Source organism: Alligator mississippiensis, chromosome 2 (genome assembly GCF_030867095.1).
Source record: "Alligator mississippiensis isolate rAllMis1 chromosome 2, rAllMis1, whole genome shotgun sequence".
Taxonomy (NCBI): Eukaryota; Metazoa; Chordata; order Crocodylia; family Alligatoridae; genus Alligator; species Alligator mississippiensis.
The window spans coordinates 33,056,375-33,074,213 of NC_081825.1; the positions used below are offsets into that span (position 1 = coordinate 33,056,375).

A 17,839-nucleotide genomic window follows, 5' to 3' on the forward strand; every position below is an offset into this window, starting at 1 on the left:
TGGATGCATGCTACCGATTGGCTCATCGTAAATTATTCATACCCGGTGGCTAGCAATTGGCTCACTAGCCGTATAAAAGCTTGGGTAGTTTCCGCCCAAGCGGGAGAACTCCGCGTGTACATTGGGAACGAGTTACTCGTGTACCTTGGAGCAAAATTGGGGCCTGATCAACCACCAACCACTCCCTGTCGCCGACCGTCCCGACGTACTCCGCACCCTGCATGCTCAGAAAACATCGGTGTGCTTTTGCTTGTATCTACACTGTGTGCATCGACGCAAGTCCCTGTACGTCAGTTTGTAAGTAAAGTTCTTTTCAATTCAACCAGTACGCGTTTGTGCCTAATTCCACTCCATCGGTGCGGCCCCAATTCCAGCTATACTCGGCCCCGACATGGCCAAGTTTCAGCTCCCTACTTTCCCGCAGATGCAGCCGCTGGTGTTTGTCCCTCCTAACAATTAAGTTTCTGAACAGCCCAGTCCAGCAGTTTTGTTACCGGAAATAGGTACTCTGAGCTACTCTAGCATTTGGGTTGGATGGTATTCTCAGAGTTCACTTCTTTCAAGACAAGTCCATTCTTAACCAAAATAAATCACAGAAAAGTCTCCCCTATGGGCAAATATTACCTGATTATAATTACCATATTCTAAACCAATATGAGGTTTCTTGCAACATCTTCTGATGGTGTAGCAGAAAGCCCCCTTTTCCTCTAATGTAACAGAAAGCCCCCTTTTCCTCTTGCCTGCATTTGCTCTCCCCTCTTTGGATATGTTTCTCTTTTTTCTACCTTTTCTTCCTTCCTCTCTCTTTCACTTTAAGATAAGGAACTGTATTTTAAAATTTGTATGTGTGCATTTTGTATCTCCCCTTGTAGTTTGGTATTTTTATCTATTTGTGTGCCATGGCATTTGTAGCTTATATTTTATACTCCTCACCTTTCAACTTTCAACTAAATGTGTTTTAGTAAGTTATATATTGTAACATTGTTAACAAAGGCAGGAATCAAACTGCCCTTCCCTGTATCAGGCTGGCCTCTGAAAGAATGAGTGAATCAGTGATTGAATGTGTAACATGGAAGCAGGCAGCAATTATCACCTGGAAGCTGAACTCAATAGAAGACAGTGTAACAACCGGGAACTCTCTATACCTCTCTGATCAAGGGCTAGAAGCCCTGGCCTGACTTAATCAACACCAGAGACCAACTTTTGGGCTGAATATCTCCAGATCGACCACTCCCAGAGCCCTGTTCTAAATTCATCAACGGACTCCCAAACCTGCATGTACATGCGGACGACCCCTGGGGCTGACAGATGCTGTCCAGTAGCCACCGAGGGGGGGGAAGTCCCACGAGGGTCAATGACCCCTGGATTGGGCAAACCAGAAAACTGGGGAGTCACCAAAGTCTGCCAGGGACAGATAAAAGGCAGTGAAAAGTGACCCTCAGTGGCGCCCTCTTGATCTCCAACTCGACCAGACCTGTCCAGCCAGAAGGACCAGCCGGCGACCCCCTTCTGGAAGATAACACCACACTGAAAGAAGCCTCAACGACAGACTCCAGCACTTGTAGGATAGGTATACCTGACTCTGTAGCCTGCTACTGTGTGTGTGTGTGTGTGTGTGTGTGTATGTGTGTGCATGTGTGTGTGTGGACCAGCCCCAAGGTTTATGATTACAGTGTTTCAATCCGCCTAATAAACTAGAATTTTAAGGATCCCGAGTTGGACATTTGTAGCCAACAATGGTATATCTTGTTGGGAGACAAGATATCATGTAAGATGTACTACTGGCCTTGCCAACAGGCATTTTATGATTCTACAGAAAATTATGTTCCCTTTTCCTGTTTATAAGATTAATTTTGCTGAAATTTCTGAAAGAAAAGTGATTAATGTGACAATGGTATAACATTGCATATTAATAATTATTTAAAGAACTTTGACTTGTAAGTAAAAACAAAACAAAACAAAACAAAACAAAACAACCAACCAACCCAAGAACACCATAGCTCTCAGATTATTGTAAATCGCATTTTCCCCATGTCAATTATGCTAATATTGAGAGAGAAGAATATGCCTCTCCCAGATCTGGAGTTTGTTTTCTGGGCAAGACTTGCTGTTATTTATATTCCCCTTTCTAGCTGGAATTCCCCTGGTTAGTAATCATACAATGGATAAGAAAAAAAAAAGCAACCAAAGAATATTCAATCAATGTGTCTCAAATGTAGTCAGAAGGTTTTTACAGCAGTTATACGAGACAAATCGCAATTTAAGAAAATGATTGTCAGCATATGGCACAGCAGTAAAAGGTATGCATCTCCCAGCTATTTCAGAACAATATGATCATGTTAGGGATTTTCCACCAAGGATACTCAAAAAGCATTTTGTCATGCAAGCCAGGCAAAGCCCAAAACAATTTATTAACAGAAAAAATTGTTATTTAGTTCAGCAACTTATGATATAATTTATAATAATTTACTTTCACCTATTTTTGTGAGAATCCCAATTTCCATGTTCAAAGAAATGACTATGCTATCCACTTCAATGTTACAGAGGATATTTGGTAGCTTATCAGTTTCTGGTACAACTGTAGCACTTCCTAATTAAGGTGGCTGTGCTGGTATTCTTAAAAATTCATATTACAGGTGATCCAAATCCACATGCAACAAAGAGGAAAGAAACCATATATGCTTGATTTTCAATGATATTTCTCATTAACATTATAAACATATTCACAAAAAATATTAGTTTACCTTTAGTTAAATTCTTGAATCTCTTTTTGCTGATGGCAATGTTTACCATTGAGTCTGCATGATATAAAAGCAAGAATGCTAAAGCACAGGTGAATCAAGAACCCATAACACGTTAGGATCAGGACAAAAAACAAAACCAAGCAGCCAAAATAACCCCAAACAAACAACAAGACATGGATGTTTTTAACCAGAAAGGTCCACAAATAGTTCATTTTTACTAACTATGTGGCTAAAATAGCTATGTCTTACAGAAGAGCTTACCATACCCAACAGCAGGAATTTGCCTTATGTGATTCATCTGTGAAACTCACTGTCACAGGATAACAGGACATTAACTTAGTAAGATACAGACAGGAAGACAAAGAACAATAGAAGTATGTAACAAACACTTGTCCCAGGGGTCGCAGTAATGCCTCCGAGTGGCTGCTCAGCCCTTACCTAGGGTGTATTTCTGTGGGCACTCTCTCCTTTACTTTCTGCCACACCTTGATGTTAGTCTTTTAGAAAAAGGGAGGGTGTCTCAGGGCTTCCCAAGTCAGATCTCTTCTCATGAGTGCAGGTGTTTCTGCTTGTTGCCTTAAGGGCTAATTACATGACTGACTGCCCCTTACACCATGCCCATGTCTTGCAGGTGTTATCAGTCATCTCAGTCAACAGCCCTCTTGGGCCATGGCCTCAGTCCTTGTGACTGGGCCTCCTTGCCCAGGCACTTCATCTACCTTGGCTACTCCCTGGCACGATTTCTAGACTTACCAGCTTCTCCCAGACACTTTGCTTATTATGGCTACTCCCCAGCACAGACTCCCTACTTGTACTCCCCACCCAGGGACTTTGTGTACGTGGGCTACTCCCGAGCACTACATCCTGTCCTAACAGGCTCCAATCTCTAGGGTCCTTCAACCCACTTCTCTCTGGATTATGGGCCTCGAGCTCCAATCCCTGGGATTCTTTTCCCTGCCTCTGCCCCATCCAGGCTCCTTTGCCCAATTCCTGGGCTTCTTTGCCCTGTTCCTGCGGTCTAGCCTTGCTCCCAGGCCTATGGCCCTACTCTTGGGTCATTTGGGACCTCCTCTACCCCATAGTCCCTTCCAGAAACCTCCAATGCTACTTACCCCAGTTCAGCTGTTAACCAGGAGCCTGGCTGCAACCTTGCTGTGCAGAAGCTCCTCTCCCTGTGGCTCTCAGGACTTGGCTGCTGGAGTAGTTCAAGCCCTAAGTTTATATACTGATAACCCAGCCCCTTGCCAGTCAGGTGACTCCCCTGATTACCAGGGATCCAGGTTTTCTCTGATAAAAAAATAATCCCCAATTTTTGGATTAAAAAACTAACCCAAAATCCATTTTTTTCCATGATCAAAATGAAACTCCACTTTATATATACTCTAAATTTATATATATATATATATATATATATATATATATATAAAGAGAGAGAGAGAGAGAGAGTGGTGTTTCATTTTGATCACAGAAAAATGTGGATCTTGGTTTACTTTTTTAATCCAAAAATTGGGGATTATTTTTTTATCAGAGAAAACAAGGATCCCTCCTGATTACCACCTAAGCCCTCACTGCAGCCTCATCTCATCTTCAAGTAAGAGGTACACATGAAGTACCCTTTCGCAAAGTATATGCAATTTATTTTGGTAGCTGGGATACAAGTTATAAAGTTTTACAGATCCTCTATTCAAAGCATAAAGTAATCCCCATTTTTGTATTGTTTATAGACTGCTGGTATACTGCGGAAGATGCAGGAGAAGATGACAGACAGCTTTCCTCTGAAATATCAAATATGTACTATTGTCAGTCTATCAACACCAGAGATAGTTAGCTGTGTTAGTCTAGTGTCAGACTAAAGGAATCATTAGGCTCTTTAAGCAAGGGAATTCCAGTGCCTCTGTGCTATCACAACAGCCTTTAATTTCACAGATGCTGCAATTCAGATTCCAAATGTGCAAAAACAATTTCAGTTCTACATTTTGTGCTCCAGCTGCCTTGCACCGTCACATTTCAGGTGGAGCTTTCCAGCCTGAACAATGCTTGTTCCACTTAGTAACGCAGTCCATTAAGCAGCAGGTCACTGTTAGCCTTCCCAGAGCGAGCATGTGAAGGCAGGGTGAGAGAGAAGGGGGAGGTGCACTATGACATATTCAAAGGCTACTTTTCAGTCAGGCCTGGGAGAGCAGTTGCTGCTGTTCTTCACAAACTTCACTTACAATGCCTTCGCAAAACAGCTCCTTCAGAACTTGGCACCGGATGGTCCTTTTAGTGGGTGTTCTGGTGCTGCTAGTGTCACTTGTTGTTGTTATTGTGTTGGCTGCTATCCTGACACCGGGAAGGGACACCAGCTCAACCCTGCTGCAGTGGAAGGGCAGAGGGACCACTAAAAATCTGCGAGAAGTCGTTCTTGGGAGATGTTACAACTACATCACAATGGTGAACCCTGAGCTGGGGTGAGTAATGACTACTATGCTGCATAATATGCTAGAATATCTCCACTGAAACATGGGTATTTGGCTTTTCAACAGAACAGAAAGGAGGGCTGATTACGAGTGTTTTAAGCCAGATTTTAAATTGGCCATATTCCACTGAACAATTTTTTAGCACAAGATGCTCTATTGAATGAGTGTGAAGCAACAGTAATACTGGGCTAGATTCCACCCACAAAAATGTAAGTGAGTGAAGCTTCATCAGAAGTCTCAGAACTAAACATCTAAACCAAGAATGGGCAATTACTTGGGCTGAAGGGCCACTTCAGGAGTTTTGGTGTGCTGTTGAGGACCTGAGGGCGGTGAGGGGTGACGCAGCCTCAGCCCTCTCATCACAGCTGTTTATACCACCTGGTACAGCAGAGGGGGCAGGGGGGAAAGAAAGATGCTAATTGATCCTATCCAGCCCTGGGCCTGTCCACTCTCACCCACCGCCGGGTGTGCTGGAGGGACAAGGGGGGTGGGGTCTCCATGGAGACCAGTCCAAGAACCCCATGGGCAAGGTGCGCTTATCTGGGCAGATGAGATGGGGTCACCAGCGGGTGGGGAGCAGCTTCTAGGAAAAGGATGGGTGGGCAGGAATTGTAGGGTGGTGATTGGGGTGGAATTGTAGGGTTGTAGGAATTGTAGAGTGGTGATTGGGGTGACAGTGTGGGGCTGGGGCCTGGGGCAGAGCTGCAACCCACTCCCCACATGTCCCTGGAAGCACAGGACAAAGAACCAGTGTCTCTCACATGGATGGGCAGGGAGTGGATCACACCTGTTCCCTGGGTCCCATCCCCACGCAGTCATGGCCCTGCAATGCTGACCCTGGCCCTGGCCCTGCATGCCTGACTTGCTCCAGATGCTACTCCCTTGCCTACCTGTGGCTGCATCCCATCTACCTGGCTGTGTGCGCCCTGCCCATGGGGGTCCCAGGCCGGTCTCCTTGGAGACTCCACCTGTTCTGTCCAGCACCCCCAGCAGTGGCTGTGGGGTAGACAGGCCAGGGTGCCTGGGCAGCGGGGCCTGGTTTGGCAGCAAAGACACTAGCAGTGGCATCCAGAAATGTAAAGGCAGAGTGAACCTCCACTTCAGAGTCAACTGGGAAGCCAAGTCTGGCCACTGCGCTGCCCGTGCCCCATGGACTACAGCTCCTGGCTTGCATGAGAGCCACACGCAGGGATAGGACAGGCTGTGCTCTATGCCAGGTGGCACCTCCGCACCTGGGAGCAACAGAACTGGCCACACACACCATGGGCCTGGGTTGCCCTTTGTGCATGGGCTAGGCATGGCCAAGAGACCTGTCATGGGTCAAACAGAATCACATAGTAGGCCAGATCTGGCCTGTAGTCCATATTTTGCTCATCCTAATCTAAGATGAATGTTACATCTCCTGCTGATATGAAAACTTTTTTTTTCAAGTGATCTCTAGCCTGATCTTCCCTACAACCACCACAGGCTATGCTAGCAATGTGCAAGGTCCCACCCCTCTGGTCCTTCCACACCATTGAGGAGGAGGCAGCTGCAAAGGCCCATGAGTTATATGTTAACCACTTGTGAAACACATGTGGCCCATGGGTCGCATGCTGGCTCCTTGCAGGTTGCATGTATTCAGTGGGCCACTAGTTGGACAGGCCTGGATTACTACATTGTGGCTCTGGCTTGCAAATGAACAACAACTTCATGACAACTATTACATAGAGCATTCACTCTTCATAATTCATCTTGTCACTAGTCACAGAAATCACATAGTATTGTTTCTCTGCTATCTGATATGATACCTCTAACCCACAGAGCTGTCAGGATGGTCACCCAAATACTTCTGCCAGTAATATCTGGCACATAATGCTTTTTCTTACTGAAGAGAGCATCCTTGGACAAACATTTTGAGGGAAACAGACTTCAAATTCCATAGCAAGCAAGGTGATGAGTGTCAGTCTCCTCAAATCATTTGTTTGCAGTATCACTCTTATTTCTAGGTTTTTGTTTGTTTGTTTGTTTTTTTAATATAGAGAGTACGTGTGTGTGTGTGTGTGTGTGTGTGTGTGTGTGTGGAACCAGGCTTGAGAAGGGATTTGTCTGCCTGGGATGTGGTAATGTCTAGTTGGACAGTTGCATTACAGCCTCCTCTATTGTTTGCACTCTGACAGCATCTGCTCCTGCCACAAGGTCAGATTTAGGCCAATAGTCTGGCAATCTGATTTTCCTGAGGGTTGGACTAGATGACTAGGACTAGGAGTCAAACTCTTCTTTGTTTACTATTGAAAAATTCTTAGGGTGTGACAGATGAGAGCACACATGTGTTTTGCAGCATCTCAAAGCCCTTTGAGATGCTGCAAGAAGCACGTGAGGGAAAGAGAAAAGGATATCCAGGGGTCCAAAAAAAAACCCCCCCAAACTCAGTGAAAAAAAGCAGACCATGCCCCAAGGCAACCGGAGGGTGGGTCCTCCACAGAGACCCTCTGGTAGCAGCCAGAGCATCTCTAAGGTTGGCCCTCACCCTGGTGCTGAAGCACGCTGCAGGGAGGTAGACCCAGGCTCCAGTGCTGGTAAGTAGGGGGTGGGGGGACTGCAAGAGGGGGGAGAGGACCATAGGGGGGACCCCATCAGCCCTGCCTGCTCCCCCAGCCCCCCTGGGGGTTCCCCATGAAACCAGGGAGGTCCAAAAGCCTGGAGTCCACACACAGTTATTATATCTGGGGTCAGACTCGATCTGCTAAGGTCCCTTCTGACCCAAACTTCTATGAATCATTTTTATATAACCCGTGCTGGCACACTAGGCCAGGCGATGTGCCGGATTTCGAATCCTCAGGGTGCCAGTTGCTCTGGGAACCCTGTCAGGCAGGTCTGCTGACTGAGGTGTCCCATGGAGGGGGATGCGCCTCACTCTCACCGCCCAAAAATTTACTCCAAACCCAATAAACACATTGGTTTCTTTATTACGTACAACTATATACAGAAAAGAAATGATTAATCAAACGAAGATATATAAAATCAATAGTTAATAATAAAACCAACAATTTGAATAAAATTTACAACAGCAACATTAGGTGAATAATTCCAACACACTGAGTGGTCCCACTTGTATCAAACAACCTCAAAGATTACATACACCTGGTTATAACTCTTTAAAACAGTTTCCCTCCATAATCCAGGTTGATTTCCCTTTGGTCACCATCGCCTTCCCATAACAATACATAACAACACAGCTTTAACTATGAACCACCACTAGATGGCAGAGGCAAGGCTTCTGCTGCTCTGGTGAAAGTGGACTCCTTGGTCTTTCTTGGTAACTCAGCAAAACCAAGTCTCCCATCAGCCACTGCAAGTAATAGGCTTCTTTTCTTTAGTTTCCTTCTGAAAAGTATATGTCCTGGAAACACTAGAGGTTAAGTGTCCCCTCACAGACCCATGCAAATTTGGGATTCAGACAGCCCAGAGAGGGAGCAGACTGTGAATCTCCCCCAGCACCTCCACATGTAGACAGGGGATTCCCTCTGCAGGCCTCTGTCCCTACAGTTCAAGCCTTTTCAGCTCAAACAGAGGATTTCCCTCTGCAGGTCCCTGACCAGGCAGCTTCTCCCAGCTCCAAGCCAACTTACCAACCCCTCCCCACTCTTTTCTTGGGTACCTGTGTCTGATTGCACAGCTCGGACCCTGGTCGGGAATGAGTGATGTCTGCTCCCCAGCATGCCTCAGCTCTGTTCCCTTTGCCTGAGGAAGGAAAGGAGAGGCTGAGTCTTTGCCCCTTTCTCCAGGCTGGTGTTGCTCTCATTTGACTTCTTCCCCTCAGCTTTTTATGGCACTATAGTAGCCAATCAGAGACCAGGGTCTGCAATGGGGGCTCTGGTCACAGTTCAAATGCTCAAGGAAAAAGTATGCATTGTGCACAGCATATTCTCCGTTTGGAAAAGCTATTGCACTCTCTGCAAACTTTTTGCTGCCTTTCTTGCAAAGTTCTTAGGCACAACTCACCCACTCAGCTTGCAGCCAAGCAAACCTTTGCAACTGTTACACTTAATTAGCATGTAAACCCTTTGGGGGAGGATCCATGTGCATTCACTTGGCCAGAGTTCTTTAGGTGTTGAAATAAAAATAATTTTCTTGGCTTGCCTGCTCTGGCAACTGCAATTCCCTTCATCCTTTCTAAATGTTACTCTTGGTTTCCCTTTAAGGTTTAACAAGCATGCAGCCTTCTAGAGTCACACAGATTTTTAACCTGATGTTAAACTGTCTGTTAGGGCATCTACTTCTATAGTAGTTACATTACATTGTCTGCAGTTGATATGCTTTGGTTTTTCAAAAGTTCACTCTGTTAATTCCACTGATGCTGAGGAAGCCTTTTTTAATATGAAAAATGCATAGTTCTGCCTACGTTTCTAAGAGCTGCCCACACTTGCCCTTTATTGGTATTTATACTGAATTTAGTATTTGTTTCTTTTAAGGTTACTTTTTTCCTAGCTGTTTTAACTGAGAGTGATTTTGATCTGTAGTGGTGCCGACATTTGCTTTTGTTTACCAAGAGGTGCAGTATTTTGAATCTAGCCCAGAGCACCAATGAAATATGCTTCACTAAGGTTTTTCATGAAGATTTTTTCCAAAAAAAATCTCTGCTAGTACACGGGCTCTTCTGGGTTCCATCACAACCTCTTTCACAAACTAACTGTGGTGTTTTGGACATCTCTGCTCTGCCAGAAACTCAGGAATAGGACAACAATAATTCATCTCTGGCCCATCTTACTATCTTCTCCTTTTAGGGAGTGCCAACACTTTAAATAGAAAGACTTTCTCTGTTTTTAGAACAGTCAAGTTTGTGACAGTCAATAATTAGCCTAAATATGTTCTTCAACAGCTAATTACTAGCTCAATCTCCTTTCACGCACCCTTCACGCTACAAATTTGGGGTTGTTTCAGTCACTACCCAATATTAATCATTTCTGTTCAGTTTTCACATTTAGTTCTCCACAACTGATTTACCTCACTGAAGCCCAGTGACTGTCAGTGCACAAATGTTACAAAAACTATTTTTTCTGCAGGGCAGTTGGCCAGGGATCCACATTTGAACTGTTTTTGTATTTTAAAAAAGGTAAAATTTAAGGTCCACAATCTCAAAAGTTTGTTTTTAATCTTAATGATTTAAGGCCACATTTTACTCAGCTACATTGGAGTAAATCCAGAGGAACTTCATTACTTTAAAACAGAATCACTCTACATTTGTAACAGTGCAACTGAGATGTGATTCTATCCCTCGGATTAAGAATTTATTTTTTTCCTTTAGTGGACTAATAGACAAAACAGCAATTACTCACCTCAGAAGGTGGAAGTTGAATTAAGTTATGTTGATCTCCTCCAATAAGGATGCCATACAAAATTCAGTGTTATTTTTAAAGCTTTAGTTGTCATTTATGATGCAACTCTAGGATTAACTCATCCACACTGATTAAGTTCCTTGCATAATAATTTTTTTTTAAAATCCCTCCCTCTGCTCCAACCCAAGACATCCCAGAAACCAGAGAGGCGATACCTCCAAGAAAATCTCTAAAAGTTAAATCAGAGGTCTCAGCTACTGATGGGTTGAACAATGCAGCTCCATGTAACTTTCCATTGCAAGATTACACAGGTGTTTTTTGTTTTGTTTATCACAGTTGTTCATCTCCTGGTTATTCAAACACAGGCTTCCATTTGGGAGGTGGTAAAAATTACTACAATAGTTTTGTAAATTAATATACATATTAATTTACAAATAATATTTACAGAAAAATATTAAGCACATATTTTACAATGAGGATCTCTGCCCCCATGTTTAAAAATAAATTTACAAATCTGTCCCCAACTCAGATATGAGCATGGTGTCCTCAGACATCTAAGGTCATGGGTAGGTGAGAAGCACATTCTGAATCTTGGGAAGAGCTGTCCTGTGTTATCAGTTTAGTTGCAATTGGTTCATTCATTCCTGACAAAGGCAGCAGCCACAGTTACAGATGCCTTTTAACAAAAAATTTTTTTTTTTAATTTCTGCCAATTTCATATATTAATAGCTGTGCCTGCAGTTTTCCCAAGTCTCCCTTAAGATTGATATTTTTGTATTAACTGTCCCATGAGAATCTACTCCTCATTTTTTCCAATATCTTTTCCTTTATTGACTTCTTAACCTTCTAACCCTGGCCTCAGCCTTGGAGCACATAACATAGTCCCTCATTTTTCCATTGTTTTAACGGTCTGTAGCTCATCAAAAGGAGTTCCTTCATGCTTTAATACCTGTTTTAAATTTTTCCCTACCATTTACTCATTGGTAACTTTTTTCCTCTGCCCTCACACCATGTGTGCATTCATCCAGACATACCAGGTAGTAATGCGTCTAACACAATTTCTCTCAGGGTGCTGACAGAAGTGACGTTTTGTTGCACAGTCGGCCCCCTGAAGCATGCTACAGCCATGCCCTGACAGAAAAGCACAGTTAGAGAGCACCTTAAAAGTGCCTGATCACACAACAATCTGAACCTTCATTATGTGAGGATTTGGATGAAGGCACTCTGAAGAGGAGCACGTCATTAACTTCTGTCAGCATGCACCAGGAGCAGGGCTGAGCTGATGTAGCCCAGCTCTCTCTCCAGTGCTGTCTTCAGACTGGGAGGGGGAGAAGGGAGGGGAGGGGAGGGGAGGGGAGGGCAGGTGGACTGGAATCCTCCCCCACCTCCAGATTGCAGCTCCATGCTGGTAGAGGCTTCTTCTGTAAGGTAACACCCACTGCTTGTAGTAAGTGGGAAAATTTGCATATCCAGGTTGGAAGGTTATTCAGTCTTGGTTGGAGAGTCCCCCCACAGCATTCACTAAAGTAGTGTTTCTCAACCTTTTAAGTAGCAAGTACCCCCTAGCTTCTGAAAATTTTAATAAGTACCCCAACACTCACTTTTCCAGAGGATCTTATATTTACTGACTAATGTGTGCCATATGTTGGAAGAAGGGCTGTGTATACAGGGCTATGCTATGACAGGTGTCTGATCTGGTATGGGTAGTGTTGCCACCTTTTAGACCAGGGATGCACAACTCAAGTATGTATCAGGGCTAGAAATGATGCTGGCTGAAGCTAGGAGGACTGAACCCAGTTCAGCATACCAAATTATTACTGAAGAATTTAAAGCATCACGCAATGCCTTCATAGTTTTGAGAGGAGAAAAAGAGGGTGAGAGAGAGGAAAAGAGGGCTAGAGAAAGACAGACAAGGAGGCAGCTGATACCAGCCATGTTCCCAGCAGGCGGCTAGGAGGTTGCAAGGCCTGCTGCAGGCAGCCTGGGCTGTGTGGTTGGTAGCAGCTACCCAGAGCCAGCTGCTCTAGGCTCTGGCGGGTGCACATGCACCTCAGAGCGGACAATGGGGGGGGCCCTGAGGCAGTGCAGCCCAGAAAATTCCAGTGCTGCTGCCAGCCTCCGCCTATAGCCAGCCTGGGCTCTGGGCAGTTGCAGCAGGCAGGCAGCAAACAGCTGCCTTGGGACCTGCAGCCCTGGCATCTGTTTCATACCAGCAACTGCATGTGTGCCTCAGAGCAGAGAGCAAGGGAGAGTTGCATTGCCTCAGATCCTATCCCCGATCTCTGCTCTGCAGTGCACGTGCAGTCATGCAGGGCTCCACAGTCCTGGCATCAGCTCCATGCTGGTAGGCACTGCGTGTGCGCATCAGAGCAAAAAGCGTGTTTACCCCTGCTGTCCAGGGGCCAGCACGGGTACTGGGCTTTTCCCAGTGTTCAGTGGAGGTGCCAGGCCAGGCCAGGCTGGGGAGGGCTACAGTGAATATTGGGATGGTAGTAGCCCCCCTCCCATCACTGGAGCCCCCTGCAAGCGCCCAGTGCCACTGTCAGCCCTTCCTGCACTGTGGGGGTCTCGGTCTGCTTCCCCCTCCAGCCCAGGCAGTATAAAGAAAGAAACTTACCTGCCTGTGCCTGGGTCGTCGGGGAGTGCGCAGGTATTTGTGTGCCCGCCCTCACCCTCCTGCAGCAACCTGTGGCCAGCTTGGGGGGGAGGGAGGGAGCAGCTGGACACTAACCCAACAGTGGTGGGGGGGGAAGCAGCAGCACCCCCTTGCTATGGGGGTTGTCAGCACCCGCATACCCTGTGCCTGTGTCTCATGTACCACGGGTTGAGAAACTATGCACTAAAGCAGTTCTCTCTCTCTAACCTTTAATGCATCAATCCCTAGTGCAAGTTCACTTGCTCTTTCCCTTTTAGTTTTGTGCCTCCTTTCATAGGTAACATGATTTACTGTAGGTTGGTTTCAAGGGAGGGCGTGCGGGAGGGTGCCAGACCCTGCCTGCACACCCCGCACGGTAGACAGTCCCAGCCGTATCCAGCCTACCAGAGGCATGACACGGATGGGCATGCGCCGCACCCCGAGGGTCCCCTCGGGCTCCGCGGCCCCCCCCTCTGGCACCTCAGAGACGGCTACCCAGACGGAGCCCCTGGTTCCGGGCTCCACGCAGACGGAGCCCCTGGCTCTCGGCTGCGGGGGCTGCCTGTCCCTTTTTCAGGCTCTGGGGCCTGGGAGCATGGCGACCTCCCCTTGCAGGGTCTGCTCCCTTTTGGGGTCTCTGGCACGCCAGCTGGAGGAGCTCCAGGCCACAGTCCACAGACTGCGTGCCATCAGGGACTGCGAGCAGGAGATAGACTCCTACTGCCAGGCCCTTCTCCCCTGGGAGGCAGAGGGTAGATCACAGTCTCCCTCCAGGCCAGAGGAGGACTCTGTGACCTCCTGCTGTGTCCAGCCAGGGGCATGGACCAAGGTGGTCAAGGGCCCTAAGGCCCGCCGCACCAAGGCCCCACTCCCGCCACAACTGAGCAACAGGTATGCACCTCTTGCTGCCCCAGCAGAGCCTGCTGAGTTGCCGGCCCCCACAGGCAACATGGGCCTAACTGCAACTCCTGCCCCTGCTCTCCCCAAGACAAAACGTAAGGTGTTTGTTGTGGGAGACTCCCTCCTGAGGGGAACGGAGGGGCCAATCTGCCACCCTGACCCCTTAGCCCGGCAAGTCTGCTGCTTCCCAGGGGCCCGCATCCGGGACATTGCAGAGAGGATCCCCAAGCTCCTCAAACCCACAGACCACTATCCCATGCTCCTTATTCATGTGGGCACCAATGACACGGCTCGGAGCACTCCCAGCCAGGTCATGAGGCGCTACAGGGATTTGGGAGCAGGGCTTAAGGGTCTGGGGGCACAGGTGGTGTTCTTGTCGATCCTCCCAGTCTCAGGCTATGGGCTGAGAAGGGACAGGAGGATCTATGTGGTCAACCAAAGACTGCGGCGCTGGTGTCGTCAGGAAGGCTTTGGCTTTCATGACCACAGCCCGCTCTTTGGCGAGAGAGGCAGCGAGCTGCTGGGAAGAGATGGTCTCCACCTCTCTCCCCTAGGGAGGAGGCTCTTCTCAGCCAGACTGGCTGACCTGCTCCACCGGGCTTTAAACTAAGCCCGCTGGGGGACGGGGGGACTACCGCCACTGCTGGCCCGCTGAACAATCCTTGCAAAGCCAGCGGACCACGGCACTCAAGGGAGCCCACCCCAGCCCCAGCCCTGGCAAAATCTGTGGGCAAGGAAGGAGCCCCCCAGGGGGCACTTGCTTGCCTGTGCACAAATGCCAGGAGTTTGGGGAATAAGCAGGAGGAGCTCATCCTCCTGCTCAGTACAAACAATTACGATGTCATAGGGATCACGGAGACCTGGTGGGACTCCATCCATGACTGGACCACAGGGATAGATGGCTATACCCTGTACAGGAGGGATCATGTAGAGAAAAGGGGCGGGGGTGTAGCTCTCTATGTTAAGGAAAGCTACGCGTCCCTGCAAGCCGATATTGGCGACCAGGGTGGACGGCTGGAGACCCTCTGGGTTAAAATCCGTGGGGAACACGGCACAGGGGACACAATGGTGGGAGTCTATTACAGACCTCCCACCCAAAGTCCTGAGTTAGACCAGGAGTTTGCCCAGGAACTGGCTGAGGCAGCTTGCTCCAGGACCATGGTTGTCATGGGTGACTTCAATTACCCAGGCATCTCGTGGGAGGATCGCTCAGCAAAATCTGAGCGGTCGCAGAGCTTCCTCTCGTGCGTGGATGACCTCTACCTGACTCAAGAAGTCTATGGGCCAATGAGAGGCAAAGCGCTGCTCGACCTGGTGCTGGCTACTGGGGAGGACCTAGTCGGCGACCTAGTGATCGATGGGAAGCTGGGTGACAGCGACCACGAGCTGATCACCTTCACCATCCGCCGAAAAGCTGGCAAGTCAGTCAGCAACACGCAAGTCCTTGACTTCAGGAAAGCTGACTTTGACAAGCTCAGGAGGCTTGTCAGTGAGGCCCTAAGGGACTGTGACCACAGGGAGAGGGGAGTTCAAGAAGAGTGGTTGCTCCTCAAGGGAGCGATCCTCAATGCCCAAACTAAGTCTATTCCATCTCGGAGGAAAGGCAGCAAGAGGGGACAGCAGCCCCCCTGGCTCTCCAGGGACCTAGCAGACCTCCTGAGGCTAAAAAGAAAGGCCTACAAAGGATGGAGGATGGGAGTCACCTCCAAGGAGGATTATTCTGCACTGGTCCGGTCCTGTAGGGAGCAGACCAGGAAAGCCAAGGCTGCAACTGAACTCCAGCTAGCTTTGAGCATCAAGGACAATAAAAAGTCCTTTTTCAGATATGTGGGGAGCCGGAGGAAAAGCAGGGGCAACGTTGGACCCCTGCTGAACCAGATGGGGCAACTGACAACTGACGCCCAGGAAAAAGCCAACCTATTAAATAGGTACTTTGCGTCGGTCTTTCATCAGCCCCATGGGACGCCCGTGCCCGCTACAGGGCCGGGAAGTCCGGGTGAGGGTGATCCCCTGCCCTCCATTAATGCTGACTTTGTGAAGGAACATCTTGAGAAGCTGGATACCTTCAAGTCAGCCGGCCCTGACAATCTTCACCCCAGGGTACTCAAGGAGCTGGCGAGCATCATAGCCCAGCCTCTAGCGCGGATCTTTGAAAACTCTTGGCGCTCTGGTGCAGTGCCCGAAGACTGGAAGAAGGCCAACGTGGTGCCTATCTTCAAGAAAGGGAGGAAAGTGGATCCGGCTAACTATAGGCCCATCAGCCTGACTTCTATCCCGGGGAAGATCTTAGAAAAGTTTATTAAGGAGGCTATCCTTAATGGACTGGCCGACGCCAACATCTTAAGGGATAGCCAGCACGGGTTTGTTGCAGGTAGGTCTTGCTTGACCAATCTCATTTCCTTCTACGACCAGGTGACCTATCACCTGGACAAGGGAGATGAGATTGATGTCATATATCTTGACTTCAAAAAAGCCTTCGATCTGGTGTCCCATGATTGTCTCTTGGAGAAACTGGCCAATTGTCGCCTTGGGTCCCCCACGATCCACTGGCTGGAAAATTGGCTCCGGGGTCGGACCCAGAGGGTAGTAATTGATGGAAGTCACTCATCGTGGTGTCCTGTGACCAGTGGGGTCCCCCAGGGCTCTGTCCTTGGACCCATACTGTTCAACATCTTCATTAACGATGTGGACACTGGAGTCAGAAGCGGACTGGCCAAGTTCGCCGATGACACCAAACTTTGGGGCAAAGCATCCACACCAGAAGACAGGCAGATGATCCAGGCTGACCTGGACAGGCTCAGCAAGTGGGCGGATGAGAATCTGATGGTGTTCAATGCCGATAAATGCAAGGTTCTCCACCTTGGGAAAAAAAACCCGCAGCATCCTTATAGGTTCGGCAGTGCTATGTTGGTTAGCACTATGGAAGAAAGAGACTTGGGGGTCATCATTGACCACAAGATGAACATGAGCCTGCAATGCGATGCTGCGGCTAGTAAAGCGACCAAAACGCTGGCTTGCATCCATAGATGCTTCTCAAGCAAATCCCGGGACGTCATTCTCCCCCTGTACTCGGCCTTAGTGAGGCCGCAGCTGGAGTACTGCGTCCAGTTTTGGGCTCCACAATTCAAAAAGGATGTGGAGAAGCTTGAGAGAGTCCAGAGAAGAGCCACGCGCATGATCAGAGGTCAGGGAAGCAGACCCTACAATGACAGGCTGAGAGCCCTGGGGCTCTTTAGCCTGGAAAAGCACAGGCTCAGGGGTGATCTGATGGCCACCTATAAGTTTATCAGAGGTGACCACCAGTATCTGGGGGAACGTTTGTTCACCAGAGCGCCCCAAGGGATGACGAGGACGAATGGTCACAAACTACTACAAGATCGTTTCAGGCTGGACATAAGGAAGAATTTCTTTACTGTCCGAGCCCCCAAGGTCTGGAACAGCCTGCCGCCGGAGGTTGTTCAAGCGCCTTCATTGAACACCTTCAAGATGAAACTGGATGCTTATCTTGCTGGGATCCTATGACCCCAGCTGACGTCCTGCCCTTTGGGCGGGGGGCTGGACTCGATGATCTTCCGAGGTCCCTTCCAGCCCTAATGTCTATGAAATCTATGAAATCTATGAAGGACTCTGTGGCTGCATTTGCTGTACATTTCCTGTTAAATCGGGAACCTTCCCCATTTATTCCATGTATGACCTCATTAAAGCTAGGTGATCTATTTTTCCTGTGAGCAGGGGTGGACTCAGTGGTTTTCTTTTAACTATTTGGATGCTTCTCTCACTCTT

General features: G+C 48.0%; 1 protein-coding gene across 1 annotated transcript in view; it reads left to right on the forward strand.

Moving 5' to 3' along the window:
- LOC102559494 (ADP-ribosyl cyclase/cyclic ADP-ribose hydrolase 2) overlaps window positions 1-17,839 on the forward strand; it is a 113,503-nt gene that overhangs the window by 56,272 nt on the left and 39,392 nt on the right. The gene's annotated exons all lie outside the window — the stretch shown is intronic.